At 43.8% G+C, this 25459-nt stretch overlaps 1 long non-coding RNA gene across 2 annotated transcripts in view; it reads right to left on the bottom strand.

Annotated features, from left to right (window-relative positions):
* Positions 1–25459, bottom strand: part of LOC144785400 (uncharacterized) — a 482625-nt gene that overhangs the window by 289875 nt on the left and 167291 nt on the right. The window contains exon 1 of one of the 2 annotated variants that reach the window (XR_013601858.1): positions 1431–1543. The exons of the other annotated variant lie outside the window; for it this stretch is intronic. This is a non-coding gene — a long non-coding RNA (uncharacterized LOC144785400). Of the gene's footprint in view, positions 1–1430; positions 1544–25459 lie in introns of those variants that run through there. 2 annotated transcript variants of the gene reach the window in all.

The following is a 25459-nucleotide window of genomic DNA, read 5'->3' as shown; positions in this document are numbered from 1 at the left end:
ATAACAGGTTTTCCATTGCCACACCTTTAGGGCTATGTTCAAAGTGTGGCAGCGAAGTATAATCAGGACCGGTATCAACAGTAATCTGACAATGGGACTTGCACGCATGAACATTAAAATCACCCATCATTATGAATTGAACAAAAGTGGTTTGTTTTGACATATATTTGGTTAAAAAGGCCGATAAACCATCTAAAATAAAGTTTGGGGGCCCCCCCTGCATAGAATTATAACAATTTATTAATACAATCTTATTCCTGTCAGCCAAGCCAATTTCCACCAGCTGAAAATAATGCGAGGCACTGGGGATTTCTCTAGCATTCCCTGCAATTTTAACTGAAACAAGGAGTAGCAAACCCCCTCTATCCCTTCCTGATGTAGAGCTCTGGGCATCAACAAAGAAAGAAATGTATCCATCAACCCAGAAGCCTTTATCTTTCGTCCAAGTTTCTTGTAAGGCAACTATATCATGGTTCTTCACTGATTGTAACCAAATCGGATCATCCTGTTTTCCTCGAAGGCCCGCAATGTTCCATGATAATAACCGTATGTGCCCTCCACCTGTTTGTAATAGGTCATTTGTAATAGATTCAACTCTATCATCAGGTGGGGCCACCTCAGTATTGCCTATACATAGGCGAGTCAGGTTTTCCTGTTCAGGTTCAGGTTCTAGTCATTCAGTGTCTATTCTATCAGCTAGAGCCGAAAACATGTTTGACAGTGGAAGATCAATATGGTGCCATGAGAACCCTGAGGAAAATCATAGATCTATTACCACCTAAAGCCAGGAAAACCATATTTCTCACAATAATTACCTCACAATTAGGCTATGGCAATATACTGTATTTAGGTGCCTCCAAAAAAGGCCTTACTAGACTACAAAGAGTACAAAATGCTGCAGCACGCCTGCTTCTCAGCCTTCCAAGGAGAGCTAATACTAAGAAAGCCCTGACCACCCTAAACTGGTTACCAGTAGAGAAGAGAACCATGTTCAAGGCAATGTGCTATTGTCACTGCATTATTTCACAAAAAGCCCCAGATACCTACAATCCCTAATTACTAAATATACTCCAGGACAAAATCTGAGATCCATGGATATGGCTTTAGTAAGCATCCCAAGAATATTCAAAGCCCGTATGGGGGCTCGCTCTTTTAGGTTTATGGCAGCAAAAATCTGGAACACCCTACCAATCACCTTAAGAACAGAACCCAATGAAGGATCATTTCGCAGACAGCTGAAGGCATGGCTGTTCTCAAAAGCTGAGGATGGTACAACATAAGAACACTCTTATCTGGATATGTCTCAGCGCGGGGACGCACCGTAGGTGTAACCATGCGCTCTACAAATGGAATAAATAAAATAAATAAACGTTTCTACCGGCGTTCGTGTAGTTTTGAGTGTAGTCAGGCGATATTCGTGGAATTCTTACCGGCAGTAGTTTAGTCTCCTACGCGTCGGTTCTCAGGGGGAAAACTCCAGTGAAAGCTCATTCGGAAGTCAACGTCCCAAACTCCACAGTTTCCTCTGCTTCAATCTCTCTGCAATTTCCTGTCACGCAAGTACCTAGAGGGCAAAATTGAAAACATTAAAATATTTAGTTAAACATGTATTTTATAGCTCTAAGAAAAATGTATATGTAAACGAAAGCGAGTGATAAAGAACAATAATTACCTTCTTGTAAAAGCCTGTATAGTTCTTTCCTGTTAAAAGAAAAAAGACATGATTAATTAATTCCGATTCTGGGAAAACATTTATTTGGTGAAGAGATATTTAAAACTCAAGACCTATACTTACCTCCTTGTATGAGTCAACACAATTCTGTTCCTGTTGAGAAAAGTAAAGAAAGAAACAAAAGGTTAATATTGTAACTTAAAATACAGCATTAAGAAAAGAGGCCGTTATTAGAGAAAGTAGAACAATTTACTTCACATAGTAATTGTGGCATTAAATTACAGTGTGTAGCACTGCATCACAATTCAACAAAAGAAATTCTATACCAGGCAACTACATCCTATAGAGGAGAGGCTAAGGTCTGGTCTTGCAAGGGTAGGCAATAGATTTCTAAAGAGAGAGAGAGTGGTGCTAGAGAAGTAGTTATAGGGTAGGAGTTCTTAATTCTGTTTGTGTATTTCAGTGTGTACAGCGCCCAAGAAGACTAGTTGAAGGTAGCTGTAAGGACACCAGATTGAAGACCAGCAGTCTCTTCTCTGTCCCATCCCCTTTCTCCCGCGGGGGTCCTTTCACGCAACTAGAGTTTACATTGGTGCGTGGAGGGAGACTCGAGGGGGTATTGGGGAAAGTTCGTCATTCTGTTCCTGTGGAGTTTTCTGGATACTTCAAGTAAGATTCTCTGACATTATTATTTGGTCTGGTTGTTGGTGATGTAAAGAATAGCACTTGAAGGTAGAGACTCACTCCAGCAAGCTTTTTGTAACTTGTTGTGTCTCTTTAGCATAACAGGAGGTCAGCCAACAGACCCTTGGAATCCTCATTTTTTTTGTCTTGTGTACTAGCGGGAGCAGACCCAGCCTTTAAGATCCATTCACAGGTCTCAACAGCAAATGCAGTCCTTCTTTTGTCTTCCAAAGGTCCAGTAGTGTTGAAAAGAGTGCCCAGGAGTGCCACATTTATTCCCGTCACCAGCTTGTGGGTGGGAATGTCTCTGGCCCTTCCTTAACCAATGGGAGAAAATGTTTCGAGGGGTACCTCAATCACCAGTTGCAGCAGTTCCTGTGAGCCCTATTGGAAATATTTTCCCTATCTGCCCAAATCCAAGATGGTGAAACCCTTCTCCTCTGTGCAGAGCCTATGAGCTCACCCCAGAAGTGTGCTCAGGAAAACAAACAACCCCTCCTCAGTGGTAACTTCATATCAGTTCTAGGGGCAACTCATCTCCCACTGGGATTTGTGCCCATCTGACCGAGGATATATAAAAGGGCTCTGCCCATGTGTCAACTAGCATTTGCATGTGAGAGGGTAGGCCTCTTTGAAGTTAATCAAGTTCTTGAGCATTGCCCAGATGGGACAGAAAACACCTTCCCAGAGTCAAACCTTGTCCTACTCTAGGAGCAGTTTTCAGACCTCATCATGGGGGCTTCTCAGGTCCCAGGTGACAGCTAGAGCTCATGCAAATGGCCCCCAGAGGAATTAGTCAGGGAAAAGGCAGCTTTCTAGGAGTACATTTTCCAAAATGTTTATTACAAATCCAAATTCATGAATTTGTCTTGAACTAAGTATGTCAAAAAGTCCAAGAATTACATTTGTAGGTGTTTACCAGCCAGAGATAACGTTAATAAATGTAATATTGTATGTCAATGCTTTCCTTTGGACCAGACAGCCCTGCTACAGTGAAAATAGTGTTTGAGCCCTTTTCACTGTAAGGACATGGTTAACATAACATTTCTACGTTCTACATTTAAATACCATGCACCTTTTTTCAGAGCTTATAGGAGTTACATAGGGTGAAATACCGTTTAAAAGGAAAGTTTTGACATATCAAAAGGGTTTATTTTGACAGGTTGTATTGCAGTTTTAAAACTGCACAGCAGGCTACAATGATAGGCCTGAAGGCATGTTTGCACTGTCATTGTAATGGGTACTGCAGTCCGCTAATAACACTTAGATTACAGGCCTTGGTACACTTTGTACCATATACTAGGGACTTATAGGTAAGTTAAATTTGTCAGTTAGGAGTATAGCCAATTTCAACATGTTTTGCAGGCCTGGTTCAGAGTCCCAGTGCACAGAGTAAACAATACAGTAGCATCAGTCACCCCAAAAATGGGGAGATCACGCAAAAAGAGGCATTTTCCTACAGATAAATATGGACTGTTTGTACACAGATCTGTGCACTACCAGCATTCTGTCAGTGAACCCTTCTGGGAAGAGGCTCATTTAAAAAAAATATATATTTATTTGATTTTATCACAAGTACCGAACACCCCCCACCTCCCCCTCCCCCCAGGTCAGACAAGTTAACATATGAACATTTCTGTACACGATCCACAAATCCCCACTTTAGCAGTTTCATAAGCATTGTCCTTGGCATTTAAGGCATTTCATTTATACAATTTGATCAAAAAGAATGTATACCAAGGAACAAAAAAAATGTGCATCATAAAATATAAAGTAAACTATCCTTTTGGGCTTGGCATAAGCAGATTCTTAAAGCAGGTTTATGCATTTACTAAATAAATTGTTCAAAAACAAACATGTGTACCAGAGGGGAGTATTCATCTCAAATCATACCATACTCTATTGGGCTTGATACCAATCCATTATGGGGCCCAAATTCTCAGTCCCCATTTGCGTCTCTTCTTACCCTTTCTTTAATAAATAGCAATTTCTAAATTAAAGATAGCTAATAGCCTTGCCAGCCATTGCTGAAATGAAGGAGCAATCGGATCAAGCCAGGCCGAGGCTATGCAAATCCTTAACACAGCCATTGCAATAAAAATGAATTCCCCTCTAATCTGGGAGAGTCGGAGTCGACAACCCTCAATAAGATTATTTCATCAGATAGCCTAACAGTATTTTTTAATATAGTCGATAAGAATTTCTCGATCTCGTGTTTAAGAAGGATTAATCGGTCACATGTGGAAAAAATATGTACACAATCAGCTTCGAATAGATGACATCTAGGGTAGCATGTCCCTTTACCAGGCCCCCATTTGGCAATTTTATCGGGAGTATAATATAAAAAGAAGCAAGTTTTATAAAATTGCGCCTGCAGTTTAGTGGACATGAGCCATGTTTGTGACATTGCATAGGTTTTGTGAAATTCATCCAAAGTTATGCCAATTTTCGCCTGCCACTTCTGAGCAGGTTTCTCCATGTCATCTGGAAACAACATATTCACCTTTGAGTATATTCCCCCAATGGTGTTTATGTTACTATGGATTAAGGTTTCTACCAGTTTTATTTTCTCTGGGATACCCCTTCCCTCCACTCTTCGTGTAATATAATCTCGAATTTGGAGATATTTAAAAAAATCCCTCCTGTCCACCGGAAATTTGTCCCTCAATTCTTTAAATGATAACATCCTTACGGTTGAAAAGAGGCAACCCAAATGTGTAATTCCAGCCACGACCCATTTCTTCATACAATTGTCCCTGAAGATCTCTGGAAGATCGGGATTGTCCCATAAGGGAGTGTAATATGAGACTCGCCCAATGCCCAGGATTTTCCTCACTGTTTTCCAAGTTTTAAAACCACTAAATAATGTCTTAAATTTGACCTTCTTATGGTATCTATCGTGAAGATGCCGCCATAGGTAGCCGCGGCTTTGATTTCCTAGGATTATTTGAAATACAGAAGGCTGGGCGCCCCCCAGATCCCTCTTCCAGCCCTATATTTTGCAACAATTCCTGGCTATAGAGCAGGACAGAAGCCCAATAGTAAGCTTTAAGGTTTGGAAGAGCAAGCCCGCCTCTTTCTTTTGTAAGGGTCAGAAATTTATAGGCACGCCGGGGTTGTGCATAGGCCCACATGAAGCTAGAAAACGTATGTTCCATTGTTTTAAAGCATTGATCAGAGAATTCTAAACAGATAGTTCCAAATAAATAAAGGATTTTAGGGAAAAAAACATTTCAAGGCGTTAGCCCTACCTATAAGAGAGAGATGTAGATTATCTAACCTCCGCAGATCTTTTTGCATGGCACTCAGCATTGGTTTCATATTTAATTCCACCAAACACTCAGGTTTGGATATGATGGAGATACCCAGGTACGTCGCCTCACTAACCACCAAAGGGTCATTCATCTCTATCTCCTTATTCACAACAATCTGAATCTTCTCCTGATTAAGTGCGTAACCCGAAACCCCTCCAAATCTAATCACCTCGCTGCTAATAGCAGACATAGCAATTGTCGGTTTTGTAGTCACAATGGCTATGTCATCAGCATAAGCCAAGGTTTTGGTAGAATAGCCCTGTGATATAATTGGCTCTATCTCACTATTTCTTTCCAGTCTCCGAATGTAAGGGTCAAGATACAGTGCAAAAAGTAGGGGGGAGCATGGGCACCCCTGCCGGGTTCCTCTAGTTATAATCAGTTCCTTTGTAAGAGTAGCATTCACCATTACCATAACCCTGGGGTTAACATATAGTTTTTGTACTGCTTGAATAAACCCCGTAGGGATACCCACCCTGGCCATGGCACACCACAAAAATTGCCAAGAGACCCAATCGAAGGCCTTCTCGGCATCGAGAAGAACCAACGCCATAGGGTCTCTGGCAACTTCCGAGTGGTCAAATAGGGTAATCACTCTTTGAATGTGATTAGCCGTAGATATTCCAGGAACAAAACCATGCTGATAATTAGCTATAACTTTATGGATGATAGGGGAGATTCGATTTGATAGAAGCTTTGAAAATATTTTTGAGTCTGCATTTATGAGTGTAATCGGCCGATAAAAGCCTAGCTGTTCTGGCGGTTTATTTTTTTTCAGGAAAATTACTATCTTTACGCTAGACCATGACTTGGGGGGGGTGGCTACCTTTAAAGATATAGAAGAATCGGTCCCATAAGATTCCCTTCAATTGATCCAAAAAGATTGGAAAAAATGGGGATGGTAAATTATCTAAGCCAGTTACTTTTCCTCTCGGTAAATTTTTAATTACAGTCACAATCTCTTCCATATTAGGATTTTGTTCTAGTATGTGTTGATCTGTTTGGGTGAACCTAGCAGCATCACTACTATCTAAATAATTTTGGATCTCTGTAGCATCCCCCCCCCCTCCTCAGTGTACAGAGTACTATAACATTGCAAGAAAGCCTCTCTAATCAATTCTGGGTCAGTAATAAGACCTTTCACTGGGTCTGCTAGTTCCGAATCAGGTTAGCGGAAGCCTGCTGTCCCATACGGATAGCTAGCTGGTGGCCAACCTGCTTATTAACCTCGTAGACCAATTCTTTATTAGCTGTGGCTTTTTTTATGGCTTTCTCGGTAAAAATATCTGTGATAGCAGCCTTTGCTATCGCAACTAGGTTCTGTTGTCTATCAATCTCTTCAATCCCTAAATTTCCCATAGTTGCCTTTATCAAACCTTCCTCTGCCAACCTGAGTACTCCCTGCAGCTCTCTCCTACTCTCTTTAGCAATTCTATTCGCTTTTAGTGAAAATTGTTGCGTTTCACCACAAATACCTGCCTTTAGGGCATCCCAAACAACTTTAATAGAAGCGCTCCCAGGTTATCTTTTAAAAAATTAGCGATCCATTCTCGCATATGTATACAATACCGAGGATCAGACAGCAACGATTTCTCAAAAGTCCACAAGCTTAGGTTTGGATACCCTTGTGTTAAAGTCAATGTGCATATTAGGGGGTTATGATCTGAAAGAACTCTAGGTAATTTCAAAATGTGGGTTTTAGTTTTTACTGAATTGGAGATCAGAAAGTAATCTATTCTGACGTGCGTGTGATGGGGATTCGAAAAGAATGTATAGCCAAGGTCAGTAGCATTAGAATTTTGCCATCCATCAATGAGCCCGTGAGTATGACACATGTATTTTATAGCCTTAAAGACTTTGGGCTTACGCCCCTTGTACACCCAATCCTCCTTTATAGACCAGTCGCTAGGTAGATTAATATTGAAATCCCCACAAATCAATAACTGTAAAGACCAAAGCGCAGAGTTCATTTTAGACATCATTAAAAACAGTAGGGTCTTCTATATTTCTCCCATATATGGCACAGAGAGTGATCTTCTGCCCCCGTCTATCCTGACATTCAGTGATTACCCATCGGCCTAATTTGCAGCCATGGACGAATTTTGCGAATTCGCAATCCGCGAAATTGCGTATTTACGGATACGCATTTTATTTTTTTGTGTTCGCAAGTGTTTCTGCCATTTTGCAAGGGTTTTTTACCAGTTCGCAAACGCGAACTTACTTGTCGGGTAGCAACGGTCGCGACCATGTTGTTTCTACGTCTGGTTCATCACAGCAACCTCTGTTTTCACCACTGCCACCCTCTGTTTCACCACTGACACCCTCTGGCTCACCCATACCACCCTCTGGTTCATCACTGTAGATTATGGGGGGAAAAGCACACCTGCCCTGACTCAACTGACATGAATGAATTAGGCTGATTAATGTGTCACTGAATTTGAACTTCCAGTCTGGCACCTGCTTCCTTATCTGTAATTGCTTTCTGTTGCAGTGTAATTTTTTTTAACAGGACCTTTGTGGCATACTTGTAGCTATTCTCTGAGCCTGCTGTGAGTAGGCAACTGAACTCTGGAGGGGCCCCTCGAGAGGCACTACAGGGAATGGTTACTAATGATAAGATTGAACTTTTGCACCTGCTGAGTGCTTTCAGTTTTGCAAAAATAGTTTTTCTGCAATTTCGCGTGATTCGGGGGCGCGAATTCGCACGAGATCGAATTCGGAAGCTGCAAATTCGTACGAGTATACGATTTGTTTTTTTTTGCGGCGTGTTAGTTCGCGTGATTTATTGCGTTCTCGCAAGCCGCTTGTAGCGCAACGTTACAAAGTTACCCTAGCGGTCGTACATGGGCACGGCCATCTTGTTTGTGTGACGTATTACCGTTTCCGGGCACTATGTGTAATCTCGCAAAGTGTGCGGCTCGCTAGTACAAGTTTGCGTGTGATCGCGAGGGAAATCTCGCGCGAACTTACCCACGCGGTCGTGGCCATCTTGTTTTTCATTCATTGCTATGGTTCTGGGCATGCTTTCTGTATCCTCTGTCAATCTCTGCCATCCTTTGCTTGTTTGAAGTTTTTTTTAATCTATTTTACTTATTATCTATCCCTCTATTTTTCTAGCTCTATATTTTTGTGTTTTCTGCTACTTTTGGTTAATTTTAAACTACTTTTTTAAACTCTTTTCTTTTCTTCTTCCCTATTCTATTTCTTCTTTATTATTTACCTTCCTTTCTACCCAGACCATGGTAAAGGGGGCCGGGAAGCAGCCCGAGAAGGGGAAGGGTTCCGCACCCCGTGCCCGGATCCTGTGCGGGCGTTTGAGGGGGAAGCTAGTGATGCCACGGGAGATTTTTAGCGCGGAGGAGGAGGCCGCACTAGTGTTTTATGTCCAGCGCCGCCTCCCCAGGACCATCACGGCAGGCGGCAAGATCGCAAGCGGCTACGGGCTCCGGGAGCGCCGGAAGCGGTGGGAGAAGGTGTGCCGGGCCATGTATCAACACTCTCGGGTCCGGCGCACCTACAACCAGGCCACCCACCGTTGGACGGATCTCCTAGACCGGGAATGCGACTTGCTCGACCTGCTCGGCATTGAGATCCCCGGGCTTGGTAAGTAGTAGTAGCTATTTCATCACTGCTCTGTTTTCTCCTGCTCTGTGTGTTATTATATTGCAAATTTTTGTTTTTTACCAAGAGCAATAATGCTGCCGATTACATTGTAGGTAAATTATATTTCAAAATCTTCTGTGCATTTCAGGTGCACTGCTCTCCTTCTCAGTAGCGTTGCTACTATGCTTATTTGTTTTCGATTTTGTGTTAATTTCATTGGCCTGAGAAATTATGTATGAGTGTAGTTTAAAGAACTGCGTAATGCTAGATACTAAGGGTCAGATTTTCAATCACTGGCGCATCCCTGCAAAGTAGCAGGGATGCGCCAGTAATTGTGCGCCACGCCACCACCACCCATGGTGCGCCGTATTTACAATGCGGCGCACCATGGGCCCAAAACGTCACCATGGCGTTACGCATCTGTGCCGTAAAGGCGGCGCATTGCTGGAGTTGCGTCGCAACGATGGCGCAGCTCCAGCAATGCTCTGGGGTGCCCTATCTCCCCAATGTTGCGTCAAGCCGTACGTCTGCTTCAAGCAGGCGCAGGGTTTGAGTCACGCATCATTGTCCTAAAAGTGACTGATTGAAATCTTGTAGATTTCCCTCAGCCACTTTTAGGATGCGTTCCTGCGCAGGAACGCCCTCCCTTGCGCCGGAACACCCCCTGATGGCGCAGGGCTTTACAATGTGATGCATCTCCCATATGCGTCACATTGTTAATATACGCCGCACCATGGCGCCTCTTTTGTTCTGCCGCTGCGTCACCAAAGTCACGCAACAATGGAGCAAAAGAGCCGCAAGGGGCTTGTAAATCTGCCCCTACAGACTCAAGTCCAGTCCTTCCTTTGTACACCTGGCAATAAGAAGAAATAGTGGTGGTGGATTGATAGTTTGAGTATTTTAATGACTGGTTAATGTAGTAGGAAACTTTTTAGTGTTGTTGCTGATCTGCAATCACGATGGAGTTTGTCTGTCACTTCGCGTGCTGCGGACTGCTGCCTGCCAGTCCTAGGCGAACCTTTTTAGTAGTTTGTTTAGTGAGTTACATAACTTTCCAAGTCGACGGTCCGCAAATCAAGCAATACTAATATCGTAGTAGACCACATGAGATAGGTCAATATATCCCGTGGAATAGTTGTCTATTTGCTATTTCGCCAAAATATTTTGTTATTGTTCTTTTGAAATGTTTGATTTGGTTGACAACAATCATCCATGTTTTCGGGTCTTTCTTTCCTTCATGTTGTACATCAGCTCCCCCCAGGGGCAAGAGGACAGAGGAAGAGGGGTTATCGGCTGCTGTTGCTGTTCAAGGCCAGGATCGGTCAGGCGAGGGCTCCTTTGCTGGCCCCGGTAAGTTTTAATTTTAATATAGAGTACCTATTTTTTCCTAGCGTTCCTCATTCGATTTTTTCTAAATCGTCTTTGATCTTCTTGTAGACTGTATCTAAATTCTTATCCTGCCTCTACTATGACTCCCTGTGGTATTACTAGATTATTCTTAGTAATTAGTCTGTCTGTGTAGCTAACTAAGATTGCACATTTGGCAAAAGGTGTTAAACGAAACTCCCATTCTAGTCAGCAATAGCTCTATGCACTGAGTGCAGTCCTCTGGGATTGTCCATAATGTCTTTTCAAGTCTTCTAAATGTTTATGCTTTGACAATTACCAACAATAAAAAGGTGAATGACCACCAAGAAAGAATAAGATACTACTTTACTTTTGGTTTGGATAGGAGGACAATCCATACTACTACTGTTGCAGGGACAAATCTGCACAAACAGAACTATGGACACTAAATAGTGCATTGTTTATCAATTATAATAGGCGCAGGTAGACTTTCCACATACCTCAGTGATATCAGACTTTGAAGAACCCCCAATCTCCTTACTGACTAGATAGTGTGGCAGAGTCATTTAGCTCCCGAATTCATTGATGATTGATCCCCAATGATGATTATCCAACGCAGGACAAGAGTACGGAGTCAGAGTCCAGACCCATGCTTGCAAATTGTAAAACCTTTTGCTAATTCACTCTTGACCAAAAATGACAGAGTCTATTTAAGTTTTAAAGCTTTATTAAAAGTTAAAATATTTATTAAAATCAAGCTTGTCATAAAACATAAACGGTTGATTAAAAATGGAAAAATGCTTAGTGATTTATTTCACACATTTATTGTGGGCGAGCCGAGCCCTCACCTGGTTTGAACTTTAATTTTTCTTTTTGGTGCTGAATCGTTGGTCACTCCGTCCTAGTGATGATGATTTGTTCTTAGAAGTGAAGCTTCTGTCTGTTATGAGAAAAATGGTGCGTGTTAAAAAGCAAGCATTCATCAGTTGTGCCAAAAAGTGCAGCAAGACAACACCCTTCCCTAGAAAAAGGGACATTTTTACTTTAGAGTAGACAGTCACAAATTATTAGATTGGTTTCTGTATTCACATTTCTTCATTCCTAGACAAAATACTAGTGAGTGGTGTATGTCTGTGACATCTAACATTCTTAAATGTACTTTGTAGGTGGAACATCTGGTGCTGGGCCCAGCGCGGAGGTGGAGGAGGACACTTCTGGGGAGGAGGCGGTGCAAGTGCTGGACGAAACTGCTGTGCGGGTTGCCACGGTAGTGGCGGGCAGTGGTAAGCTCTTATATTCCTTACTTATTGAGATTGCAGACTGCATAGTGTGGTCTCTGCACGGGTGTAGTATATATGTTCTACAGTTAAGTCACTATACTTTTAAGCAGACTTTCAAATTTAGAACAAAGTTTTTATCAACCAGGTAGTAGCCTCCTCTAAATTTACTTCAACTCAGCGTTGAATTTTTTTTCGAGAATCCAAATCAGATTTGAGATGAACTTGATGGATGGGATGAACGAAAAGCGAAAGAAGGGTGTAATTAAGTGTGGAAGGACGAGCAAGTTAAAAGTAATGATGACTGACAAAAAAGAATGATACGTGTTTGATCGGTGCCCGAGGTGGCTGGGAAGGAATATGATGCATCGCTGGGTGAAGAATGAAGCAAGGATGAGTGGAAGGAGAACAGACTGGGTGGGTGAAACAGAAACTGTATGTGTGCGCAATATATGCTTTGGTTGAAATTCAAATGCAAGTCAAGCACGGGTGTATGGCTTGCGGTTTCCCAAATAAAATGAAAAGGTTGTTTTCCCTTGAGAAAACGTAAGGTTTGTCCAGATGAGAGACATGAAGAAGAATGATTGACATATAGTTTGAATGGATGGATGCCTGGATCATGGTACTATCTGACTCTTAGATAGCATATGTGTATCTAGAGAGAGTAGACGGTCACTGGATGAACTAAGTGTTACTTTGAAGAGCATGTAACACCGCACCCGCACGTCCGTCCCAGTGTAGGAAAGGCAAGGAAAAGAAGTTGTAATTTTGTCCAAATACTACCATGAATAGTAGCAGTAGTTTGTATTGCAAGCACAGCATATATCCGGCTATTACGATGGCCAGTCACTACCTCTGTTAATACGTTTAGTAGAACTCGGTCATTCATGTGTGGATGTATCACTGTTCACTCAATAAAAAGGAAAGCACCTAGAGTCATCCCATATGTAAGCAAATACATACCATGTTCAGTGATAGATAATTAGATTATTTATCTTCTTCATTTTCCTTTTCTAGTATTCATTGGCTGTGTAGGGTGAAAGTTAAATTAATTAAGCAGTAGCCCTTGTAACAGAGTATTCTCAGTGCCACCCGTAATAGAAAAGTAAGAGCATCACCACCTGCATGTACTGGACTGGTACAGTAACGCAAGTCTGTCTCACTCATCATGGCGGGTGTCTGTTTTTCTCGGGTGCAAGTTGACTGCGCTGGCATTATGCCGGCTTGCAGAAGTTAACGTACCAATTTTGCTAAACAAGAGAGAAGAAGAAGAAGAAGACTGGTGTACTGTCATAGTCGACTCTAATGGATTGAGTCGATAGTGCTCATAGAATTGATTCCTTAAACTCCCACTAATGTTAGAGCAAGGATGAAGAAGTGGGAGGTTAGATAGATACTGGCCACAATAGTTATGTACTGCGCTTGCAAGTTGCTAGTTCTACTGTGACACAACTTTCTGCTGAATCATTTTATGTTAATCTTAAAGAGCATTGGTTACAGACTATGTCTTTCTTTCTTCATATAGATGCTCCTTCCAAACCAACACGGAAGGAGCTGGCTAAAAGGGCCCGGCAACGGAGGCTGGAGGCCACTGCCGCCGAATATCGGCGGCTGGTGGCCCTGGAGGAGGGGGACACGCAGAGTACGTCGACAACATCCACGGCGACACCTGCATCCTCCTCCGCGCCCCCTGGGTCAGCCAGTCAGCGCAGCAGGTCTCCAGCGGTACGGAGCAGGGGTACCGCAGCCACCCGCCACCGCTGAGCAGCAAAGAAATCAGCTGCCCCCCACAGCAGGTGCAAGGTACGCGTGCACCGCCTTTCACTTAGGGTGTCGTACCTCGAGCAGGAGCTCCTCAACACCAAAACCCTGCTCGAGACCCTCCGCAAGGAACATGCCGACCTGGCCCGAAAAGTCAACAGCAGCCAGCAGTAGGAGGAGACTGTCCCTTGCCCCTTTTTTAAAGACTTCTGGGGGGTGGGAATTGGGAGTTGGGTTTTCTACTTTTTTGGACTTAGTTTTCACAGACATTCGTTGGTGTTCGGGAGGGGGAGTGGGTTGGGTCTTGCGGGAGATTATTTATGTTAGGGATATATGAATATACTTTAAACTTTATCTTAGCATATGTGTTTTTTACTGCTTTTGAGGCTGGTGGGTGGGGGTTTAACAGTAAGTTTGTTTTCCTGAAACTTAAGTGGCATCTTGATTCAAGTTGTGCAAGTACTAGTAATTGCCCAAATGTTTTCAAAACTAAGTGCCTGTCACAGAGTAAGTGAATTCAATAGTCCTAGGACCGTCAGTCTTTTGTCTCTCCTAATACTCCATTATACTACCTCCCCCCAGACGCTTATCTTACCTGTAATTTGTGTTTGGAAATAGGGCTAGGCACAGGGCTGGCTGCACGGGAAATGGCGATTAAGGTTGTCAATCCTGGGCGGATGAAATGTCATCATTGCGGTGGCACTTGTGGTGTTACACAGTGGCAGTTGCAGCATCTGAAAAAAAAGAAAATGAAACCTTGTTTGTCCGTACCGTAGCATTAGAACGGTACGATAGAGAATATAGCAGGTGACAGTACACTAGAACAGTGCCACAATGTAGCCGAACAAATGGTAAAGTATTGAAAGTATAACTAGTACTTGCGTTGAATTTCTTTGACATTGGCTACTACTACAAGAAATAGTACTGAAGGTGAAGGACACAGCAGCGTAATAATTTGCCACGTCTAGGAGGAGGATGTTCTTGATGACCAATCAAGTTGATGGCGCACATGAAAATCTGCTTTCATTTGCCAATAGTGACTCAGTGTCAAGCTGAGTAAGAATATATCCTCGGATTCCTTCACCAACCTGTTTCTATGACCTTATCCTCCTCAGCAAGTGTGTGGAATTATTGCTGTCATTTAGTCACACATCAATCAAAACCACACAGCCCGGGGGAAGAGGGTTAGGGTTTGGAAAATGGATGGGAATGGGGTTTTTTGGGAAAGTTTTGTTGAGAGAAGAAAAAAAAAGCACAGCATGGACAAACAATAATTGAAGATAAACAAATCTTTGAGTACAAAGCTATCCATAAATCTTTTAAGTGACATAAAGGAAGTGCATGCACTACTGCATGCATGGTTACTGAAAAGTAAGTAGTACTTTCGACAACCGTGAATGAAAGAATGCGACAGTACAGGGCTGCAGTAATAATTATGCGTTTTCACTTGCCTATCTCTGCACTCAGAGAAACACTTCTTACATTAAATTAGGTTTAAAAAATAGTAGAAGTAAAACCTATAGAATGGCTGTAGGGATGAATTTAGAAGCAGAGATCAAAGAAATGCAGTCACACTCATAGAAGTTCACAGCAATAACATTACTTAAAAGATAATTAGAAAAGAACGGATACTGTATCTGTATGTTGTTGTAGTTGTCCTGTTGAATTTGGTAAGTTGCATGCATCCAACCATTCCTCTTATTAGTGGGACTCCTCCATTCCATCTGATGCTCCGTCTGTCAATGTTGGTGACCAGAAGACACCCTGTCCACTGCCTGCCTGGCGGGTGCTTAATTGCGGCTCGCTAATGTGAAGCCTGACTTCATCCTTTTTTTCCCATTGCACAGGCTGAAACCCGGCCTGTAATTATTGATGGAAAAACAGGAAGTGATATTAGAACACCACTCACAAATAAATATAAGGTATGTACGCTGTGTAGTGCAAAAAGTCACACTTTGAGTTTCCTAATAGATAGTACAATATTTTTGAAAGTGCCTACTCTGTCTGAGTCTCCTTTTTAAGGATAAATAAGTATGGGCAAATTAATTTAGCGGATCTTTCCCCTCAAGCTAGGTGTACTGTAAACTGTGTTTTAGAACAAAATTAGACCTTCCCAGCAGTGCTCCCAGACCCTTACTAAACCCAGTGGCAAAAATGTAGAAGACCCCCAATTAGATCTCCAAAAACGAAGCCTAGTAGAAAATGGTGACAAAACGTACTTTGAAAGTAAAGTAGGCCCAAATCTCCCCTTACCCACCATGGATTGTATTCAAACCACTTGCAAGAAAACAAAAGTATCCATACCCAGCATTGCTCCAAGACTCGCAAACCCCCCCACAAACACCAGGAACCCCCACAAACAGCCCCCTAAAAACGGTAGAGTGAGCGAAATCTCAGAAAATGCAAAACTTTTTCCCCAGGGATTGTCTACAAAACAATTTCTTTCGGGTATTAGACCTTCCCAGCAATGGCCCCAGAACTGTCAACCCGGGCGAAAACAAGTTTAACCCCGCCAACAAGCCAAAAGGCAAAACCCGGGAAAAGCCACACTTAAAAAACTTTGGGCCTACCTAGAATTCTGTCCAAATGCGCTCTGCAGCTAGGCCCCAACTCCCCTTTTCCACCATGGATTTCCTGAAAAACAAATGCAATCAACATTAGACTGTGCCAGCAGTGCTCCCAGACCCCAAAACCTACCCACAAACACCCGGAACCCCCCCAAACAGCACCTCAAAGACAAGCAAGTCAGCAAAAACGCAAAAAAGATTTCACCTCCGATTTTGTCCAAACCACTTTTATCCGGTATTAGACATTCCCAGCAATGGCCCCAGACCTGTCAACCGAGGTGGAAAGAAGTAGAAGACCCCCAAACAGCCAAAAAGCAAAACTACAAAAATGGGGACTTAGAAATTTTCAGGCAAATTTCCCAAATCACTCCGCGCGTGCTCTGCAGCTGGTCCCTAACTCCCCTTTGCCACCATGGATTTGCTTCAAACCTCTTGCAATCAAAAGTATCCATACCCAGCAGTGCTCCCAGACCTCAAAACCCACCCACAAACACCCAGAACCCCCCAAACAGCACCTCAAAGACAAGCAAGTCAGCAAAAACGCAAAACAAATTTCACCTCCGATTTTGTCCAAACAACTTTTATCCTGTATTAGACATTCCCAGCAATGGCCCCAGACCCCTGCAGCCACCCGCAAAAAAGCAGAACGCCCCCAAACAGGCAAAAAACAAAAATGGGCCTACTACCTTCAATTCTGTCCAAATACGCTGTGCAGCTAGGCCCTAACTCCCCTTTTCCACCATGGATTTCCTGAAAAACAAATGCAATCAACATTAGACTGGCCAGCAGTGCTCCCAGACCACAAAACCCACCCACAACAACCTAAAAGCCCGCCAAACAGCACCCCAAAGACAGGCAAGTGATCAAAAGCGCAAAATCTTTTTCTGGTCCGATTTTCTCCAAACCACTTTTATCCGGTATTAGACCTTCACAGCAATGCCCCAGACCCGTCAACTCACCCGCAAAGAAGTAGAACACCCCCACAAGTGCTTCTTCATTGGGCGTAATCCAGCCATCTGCTTTGAGGGAAATAGGAGTCTGGAGGAGGAGGATAGAGGAGCATGTTCTTGTGAACTTGTGAACCTGAGGAATGCAGACTGCGGCACCTTCAAATCAATAAGCAAATAAGTGAAGCCAGTTCTGCTGATGGGCTTGTTTTTGTGATTATATAGATTTTGCAAAACAAAGAAAGACAGACACACAGGAATAAAAGTGAATAAGGACGAAAAAGAAAGTTAGTGATTCATTGACTCATTTTCAGGGCTCTGTGTCAGGGAAGTGGAGCTCGTCCTCAAACTCTGCTAATTCAGACGGGAGTAGGTCAGTTAACAGGGAAGAACTTCCCTCATCGAAGTTGGTGTCCTCCTCGTCTTCTTCCTGTGTGCATTCTCGTATTTTGTAATTTGGTGGTATGAAGCGCTGATTCATCTTAATCATTGTTAACCTCTCCACATTTTTGGGCGAGAGGCGGGTCGTTTTGGAAGTTACAATGCCACCAGCAGCACTGAAAACACGTTCAGAAGACACGCTTGCGAGTGGGCAAGACAAGTAATTTATAGCCGGGTTGGTGATCTCTGGCCTCACATCTCATTTCCAATGCCAATACTCCAATGGGTCATGAGAAACATGGACCTCTATTGATTCATTCAGATAGGCCTGCACCATCGACTCAAGGTTCTCCAGGGTTCCTCCACTTTGCTTACTTTTTTCTGGGACCATTTGAGAAGCAAACCCAAGCTCAGTTAGCCAATCCTCTTCTTCACACAATATTACTGTTGTGTCTGGTGCAGATGATACGGTTGCTGGTGTCGTTAATGGCTGAGAGGGAAAATCACTCACTTCTGCCACAGCCACAGCTGCAGAAGTGGAATTTTTTTGACTGCGGATGGCCTGCTGATGCTGATGTACTGCCTTTTCCTTCAATTGCCTGCCGTTCTCTTTCAAACCGAGTGGCTGACACAGCTAGCCAATGTTTGTACTTTGTAACATCTGCGTCATCAAAAGGAAAGAATACTCTACCTGCCACTGCCTTTTTGTACCGTGGATCCAGAATAGTAGCACAAATGTAATGCTGTTCTGTCTGGATCTTTTCAAGACGATCATCGAGAAGTAGGCGGTGTAATAACTTGTCCGCCAACTCAAATGCTTCTTCCTTTCCATCTTTTTCAAACTTAGAACACACCGCCTTCAGTCGGTGCTCTAGCATGCGCAACAATGGGATAGCTTTTCCCAAATTACAGTCCTCCCTGCTGACTGCACGCGTGAAGACCTCAAAAGGACGAAGCATGTCTGTCAGGCTTTTAACTAGCTCCCATTGCTCCACCTGTATCCTCATGTCTATCATAGGTGTACCCAGTTTAAAGAAAAACTGATCGACTACCGCATACTGATCATACAGACGCTCAAGCATGTAGAAGGTTGAGTTCCAACGTGTTGCCACCTCCTGGATGAGTGCTTTCACCGGCAATTTACGTTCATGTTGCAGGCACCTCAGCTGCTTCCGGGCCTTAAAAGAATGGTTGAAATGTGTGCACATTCTTCGGCAGGTGGTCAGTAACTCGGAGACTGTACTTACTTGTAATCAGTGGCTGCGCAACGGGTCCACATGTCTGTTGTCAGATGTATAGTGTGAAACTCTTGAAAGTTTTTAATAGATTGCAGAATGTCAATTAAAGCAGGTTTGTCCTTTCGCCCCCCCCCCCCCGGGCGGAGCCCGTATCGATAGCAGTTTGATTGCCTCCTGAGATTCCAGATGCGTTAGAATATATAGTTAAAGATGTATCATTATAATCCCAGTTGAGCTCAGTATCCTCCTTGTCTGAGAGTTCATTTATCCTTTTGTACTGATCTCTCATTTTCTTTTTTTGGTTTTTTTAGAGCGAAATTTGTGGCTTTGTGCTTCTGATTTAGAGCTATTACTCCATTTGCTTACTTCTTCTCCACTTGACAGAGAGATGCTCACATCAGAAAGTTCGGACTCATCTGTGAGAGAATAGAATTGATCCGGGTTGTCTGGGGATCTTGGCTTGAAACCGCACTGGGTGGTGTCAGAGTCCAGAGAAGAAGCTACAGCCACAAAACCATCTACCTCTTTGATATGGGAAGTCTCCAGTGGGGGAACCATGATGTTATTGCCCTTGTCGCTGTCCGCAGGAGTGCTTACTAGCTGAATATGCGGTGCAGATATCCGCTTGTGGTAGCCGGGACCGGAGAGGGAAGAGCCTAAAGAGCGGTGGAGCTTTCACTGATAAAGCGTTGGATATGGTAGGGTGCTCTGTAAGTTCGCCCACCTTGGGAGCAGATTCATACATTTTGGGGTCGCGCTCCTCCCCCCTAGTAACAGCCCTGGCAATAAAGCTACTCGTAATCAGTGCTGCACATCGTCATTCTCCTTTGTGATGTGGGTGAATGCTCTTTTTGCGGGGATATTACTTGTGGTTTCGCTCTCCCCGGGGCTTTTCTCAGAGCTTCCAGCTCCGTCTTTTTTCACATCGTTTGTACCCCCATTTTTGTCACCTCCACCTCGACCCTTGGCTCCTGTAAGCTCTGGTTTATTTTGTCGTACAGCCGTCAGGGTAGTATTATTATTTCCCGGTGTGGTTTTTGCAATATTTAATTTTAGAGGTGCGGCTCCCCCTATTAGCCATCCATACTTGGATATCTGTAATGTCTTGAAAAAAATGGGAGAGCTGCAGCGAGGCGGCGCTGGGACAGAGAAAGGATCACTGGTTCTTGAGAGGGGATCAACTTGGGTCTCTGCTCAGCAATCCTTGATACTCTGGACCCTGCTGCAAGTTTTGCCGCTCACTGTCGACTTCAACCGCTCTTCCATTTGCAGGAGAAATGCTTCAGAATTCACAGTTCACCACAGGGTGGCAGCGTCTCCTTTGTGCTCCACCGTGCTTCACCGCTGACAGCTGGATTTTCCGATCTCGCACGTCGGGCCGTGCGATGCGCAGGGGAAAGGTGATCCTGGATGCCTGAGCCGGTGCGTCGCCCTCTCGGCTGGGATGGTGTTTCTGCCCTTACTGATGCCGCCAAATCAGGTAAAAGAAAAGTATTTTGGCTTCAATTTTAGCTTGGGGGAACTGCTGCATGTTTGTACGCCTTTTCCCACGGATTTAGAGTTTTATTCCAATGAATTTTGTCTTCGCGAGGGGATGCTCAGCGGAGCATCACAAAGGTGCTGCTAGCCGATCGCAATCTTGCCTCAGAGGCTCATTTTCTAAGACCTAAGCTGGTTCTTATCTGCTGCAGAGAGGTTTCAGCTTTTCAGGCACTCTCAACTCTGTAGAACGATCCTAATTTCCCCATAGCAGGGCAAGGGACATTCATTGGGACGTGGGACAGGAAATTCAGTATTTAACCCCCCATTTATGTATTTTATTTTGGGTCTCACATAGAAAACCCATATATTATATTATTTTATTGCCACTTGCTAGATGGTATGCTGAAAGTGTCTTATCAATCTTCAGAGTTAATGAAGAATGCTATTGACTTTGTAGTCCAATCTGGTGCAGTAAAACTGTATTTGGACATCATATACCCCTGTGCATACATTACCTACACACATGCACTATCAGTGCCGAAAGCAAGCAATAACGAAAATTAAATTAAAATTCCATGAACACCGGAAAAACACTGTTTCTGTTGTTTTTAATGGCACCAAAATGTGTAAACACTGATAAACACTGTTTTTTAAGATATTGAAAAAAACCAGAAAAAAACCACCAGAATTTACTAAAAATAGAAACTGAAAACAGGAAAGCCTAATTATATATTACATTTTGTATATAAAGAATGACTGTTTTATATACCACACCAATGGCATAAACTGGCTTTAAAAACGAGTCATAAAGCCAGATACCCATGTTCCTCAACCATTTACCACTAACTTTGGGGTGCCTGCCCTTTGATTCATGCATAATCGCTACATACATTTTTGCAGATACTGGATGCTTAGAGAAAACTGGCTTGTTTTGCAAGGGCTGTTCCCACAAAGAGGAGATGAGAGGGAAATTAAGGGAATCAGGGGTTCCCTCCACTCAACTCAATAATGAAATCCTAATTCCTATTCCCTGGGAGTTTTGATATCACTTCAAACTTCCTGTTACTTTAGCCATGTAGAATGATGACCAACTTACATTTGGTTCAATGAGGGGGTGCAAGTCTCCTAAGGAAATACAGTTGTGAGTGCTGTTAAAAAACTTGGAAGTGTTTATAGAAAAGGGCAACCCAGTATACCCTTGTGGACTTGGATGTATAATAGTCAGGTAATGGTGCCTACAATTGATGTATTTGGAAATATATTTAAATAGAATTCTAACTTTTTGCAAGAAACCAAATTAATCACATTAGTCTGTATTATTGAAACATAGTCAATTAACACAACTGGGTGTATTTCTTCTTCATTGTATATCATTCAAAAGATAATTTGATTAGGGGTTCAAAACAAACAATACTTCAAAACATTATAACAGAACTGAAAAATCCTTCCAGGGTATATCTCACTAGTCATAAATGCACAATAACCCATTTTAAATAGTATACATAATGGGGACTGTCCTAAACATAGAAATTATCATCTTTTGAATGAAATACAACTAAAAGGAAATACACCTGGTTGTGTTAATTGGCTCCTTTTCAATAATACAGACTAATGCGATTTGATTTGGTCTCTTGCTGTCATGATTATACATCTTGCAAGAAGTTTGAATTATACTTAAATATACTTTCAAATACATCCCTTGTAGGCACCGTTACCTGACTGTTAGAAATTGGAGACACCTCAGGTAAGCAGCCACCATTTGCCATTTGGATAGAAGTTCCGGCTGACAGGGTTTGCTCCAATGCATCCAGGGAACATGTTTGCCATGCCTGGAGTCATGCAGTTGGGAAACTTAGAGTATGTTTATATATCTATCTCTACAGCTGATTCAGAGCCCTCAGTGTTAGAGAGTTGCTCTCCACTCACCAGGGGCCAGATGTATGACCTGCAAAATAGCGCCTCACTAATGAGTCACAATTTGCGAGGCGCTTGTTTGCATGTACAACAGTGTGTTAAACAATGTTTGCGATTCCCAATGGGGTCGCAAATTGCGAGGCTCATGAATACTAATTAACATCTTGTAATTTGCAAGCCCATTGGGAATGACAGGCCCTCCCAGGGATGGTGGCCTGCTGGGCTCAGCAGACCACCATATCTGGGACTGCTTTTAAATAAAGCAGCTTGTTTTTTTAATGCAGCCTGTTTTCCTTAAAGGAAAAGGGGATGCATTTAAAAAAAGAAAAATGAGACGTTTTCGTTTCATTTTGTAAGGGCAGGTCTTTGTCCCTGGGACCACTGCCGGCCCTTAAAAAATATTTTCTGAGCCAGTCACAAAGGGGAAGGGGTCCCCAGATGACCCCTTCCCATTTGCAACTCCATTACCACCCTCTTGAAGAGGGCGGTAATTTGCAAGTGTCGATATTAGGAAGGGAACGCCCCTTCCTAATAGCGAGACGCAAAATCTATTTAGCAAGTCGCAAATAAATTGTGACTCATTAAATAGGCTTTGTAGATGGCCCATGAGGTTTTTGCATGCGGAAACGGGTCGTACATCTGGCTCCAGGTCTCTTGACCACCAAAACTAAAAATGTGTCCAAGGGACAGTGACAGTACATGCTCTGACCAGTGTCTAACGAACAGGGGACATGCTTCATTGCCAAAGGGTTCTCTGTCCATTTCTTAAGGGCAAGAGGACCACCGAATCACCAATTAGTTCACAACACCTGCAGAAACAGAAAAGGGAAAGAGAACAATCTACGATGGAAATCAACATATATAGCATAACATCAGTCCTAGGGCATCTCATAAAGACAGCAAATTATGGATATTTACCAAGGGGCCGATTCCGATTCGGGGGAAAAATCCGTCGTATGATTTGTATTCGTAGCCGTTTCCGTACGATTTAGAAAAGACCGTCCGAATAGCGTAGTACGATCCGATATCCGAAAATACGTACGAATATCAGCGAACCGTACGAATCACAATCGAAGACCCGAACGAAATGTCGTCGGAACTCCCACCGTACAATTTGTAAACATGCCGTATGAACTAACAAGTACGATCCTGACCAAGGACCAAGTACGCAATTTGTACGGGCAAACGTTGTCCCGCATGAAGCACGATTCGTACGGAAAACATCGAGCGAGCCGCACAAACAAATACAAGGCGCGCATCCCACAATCAAGCGTACACATACCCCGGGCCCGATAAACGACCCTAACTGCCAGACGCACAAACAAATACGACGCGCACACCCCACAATCAAGCGTACACGTACCCCGGGCTCGATAAACAACCCTAACTGCCAGACGCACAAACAAATACGACGCGCACATCCCACAATCAAGCGTACATGTACCCCGGGCCCAATAAACGACCCTAACTGCCAGACGCACAAACAAATACGAGGCGCACACCCCACAATCAAGCCTACACATACCCCAGGCCCGATAAACGACCCTAACTGCCAGACGCACAAACAAATACGAGGCGCACACCCCACAATCAAGCGAACACGTACCCCAGGCCCGATAAATGACCCTAACTGCCAGACGCACAAACAAATACGACGTGCACACCCCACAATCAAGCGTACACGTACACCGGGCCTGATAAACGACCCTAACTGCCAGACGCACAAACAAATACTATGCGCACACCCCACAATCAAGCGTACACGTACCCCGGGCCTGATAAACGACCCTAACTGCCAGACGCACAAACAAATACGAGGCCCACACCCCACAATCAAGCGTACACATACCACGGGCCCGATAAACGACCCTAACTGCCAGACGCACAAACAAATATGACGCGCACACCCCACAATCAAGCGTAAACGTACCCCGGGCCCGATAAACGACCCTAACTGCCAGACGCACAAACAAATACGACGTGCACACCCCACAATCAAGTGTACACGTACCCAGGGCCCGATAAACGACCCTAACTGCCAGACGCACAAAAAAATACGAGGCGCACACCCCACAATCAAGCGTACACGTACCCCGGGCCCGATAAATGACCCTAACTGCCAGACTCACAAACAAATACGAGGCACACACCCCACAATCAAGCGTACACGTACCCCAGGCCAGATAAACGACCCTAACTGCCAGACGCACAAACAAATACGACGCGCACACCCCACAATCAAGCGTACACGTACCCGGGGCCCGATAAACGACCCTAACTGCCAGACGCACAAACAAATACGAGGCGCATACCCCACAATCAAGCGTACACGTACCCCGGGCCCGATATACAACCCTAACTGCCAGACGCACAAACAAATACGAGGCGCACACCCCACAATCAAGCGTACACGTACCCCGGGCCCGATAAACGACCCTAACTGCCAGACGCACAAACAAATACGAGGCGCACACACCACAATCAAGCGGACACGTACCCCGGGCCCGATAAACGACCCTAACTGCCAGACGCACAAACAAATACGACGCGCACACCCCACAATCAGGCGTACATATACCCCGGGCCCGATAAACGACCCTAACTGCCAGACGCACAAAGAAATAGGCCGCGCACACCCCACAATCAAGCGTACACGTACCCCGGGCCTGATAAACGACCCTAACTGCCAGACGCACAAACAAATATGACACGCAAAGCCCACTAAAGAAGGCTACAGTCTCACAGCATAGGAAAACAATGTCCTTGCCACATACAAACAAACAAACAGAGGGGCCAAGTCACAACCACCCCTTATGACACACCCACCAAAAATTCAAAGAAAACCACACCCACAAATGGACCAATAAAAGGGCCCACACATTCAAGCCATCACCCTTTGCAACATACCTATTCTTGCTAAGACACTGACATCAAACCAACAACTGCAGCCATACACCTTCACACATACACCCTATCTCATTCACACACACCACCCCTTCACAATCAGACCCACACACCCTCATCCATATACACCATCACCCCCCCCCCCAATCACATACACCCCACACCATGACCGCACCAAAGAATCCAAAGTTCACTAACCCGGAGATGGAGATCCTTACAGATGAAGTCATCAGAGTCTTTCCACAGCTGTTTGGTGCATTGGTCAGACAGACCAGCATAGCTCAAAAGACACGCCTGTGGCAGAGGATCGTCGAGAAGGTGAATGCTGTTGCACCCATCAGGCGCACCAGGGCGGTTTGCCAGAACAG

Source organism: Lissotriton helveticus, chromosome 10, assembly GCF_964261635.1.
Source record: "Lissotriton helveticus chromosome 10, aLisHel1.1, whole genome shotgun sequence".
Classification (NCBI taxonomy): Eukaryota; Metazoa; Chordata; class Amphibia; order Caudata; family Salamandridae; genus Lissotriton; species Lissotriton helveticus.
Note: the sequence above shows the minus strand (reverse complement) of the source record. Positions and strands in the feature narration are given on the sequence as shown.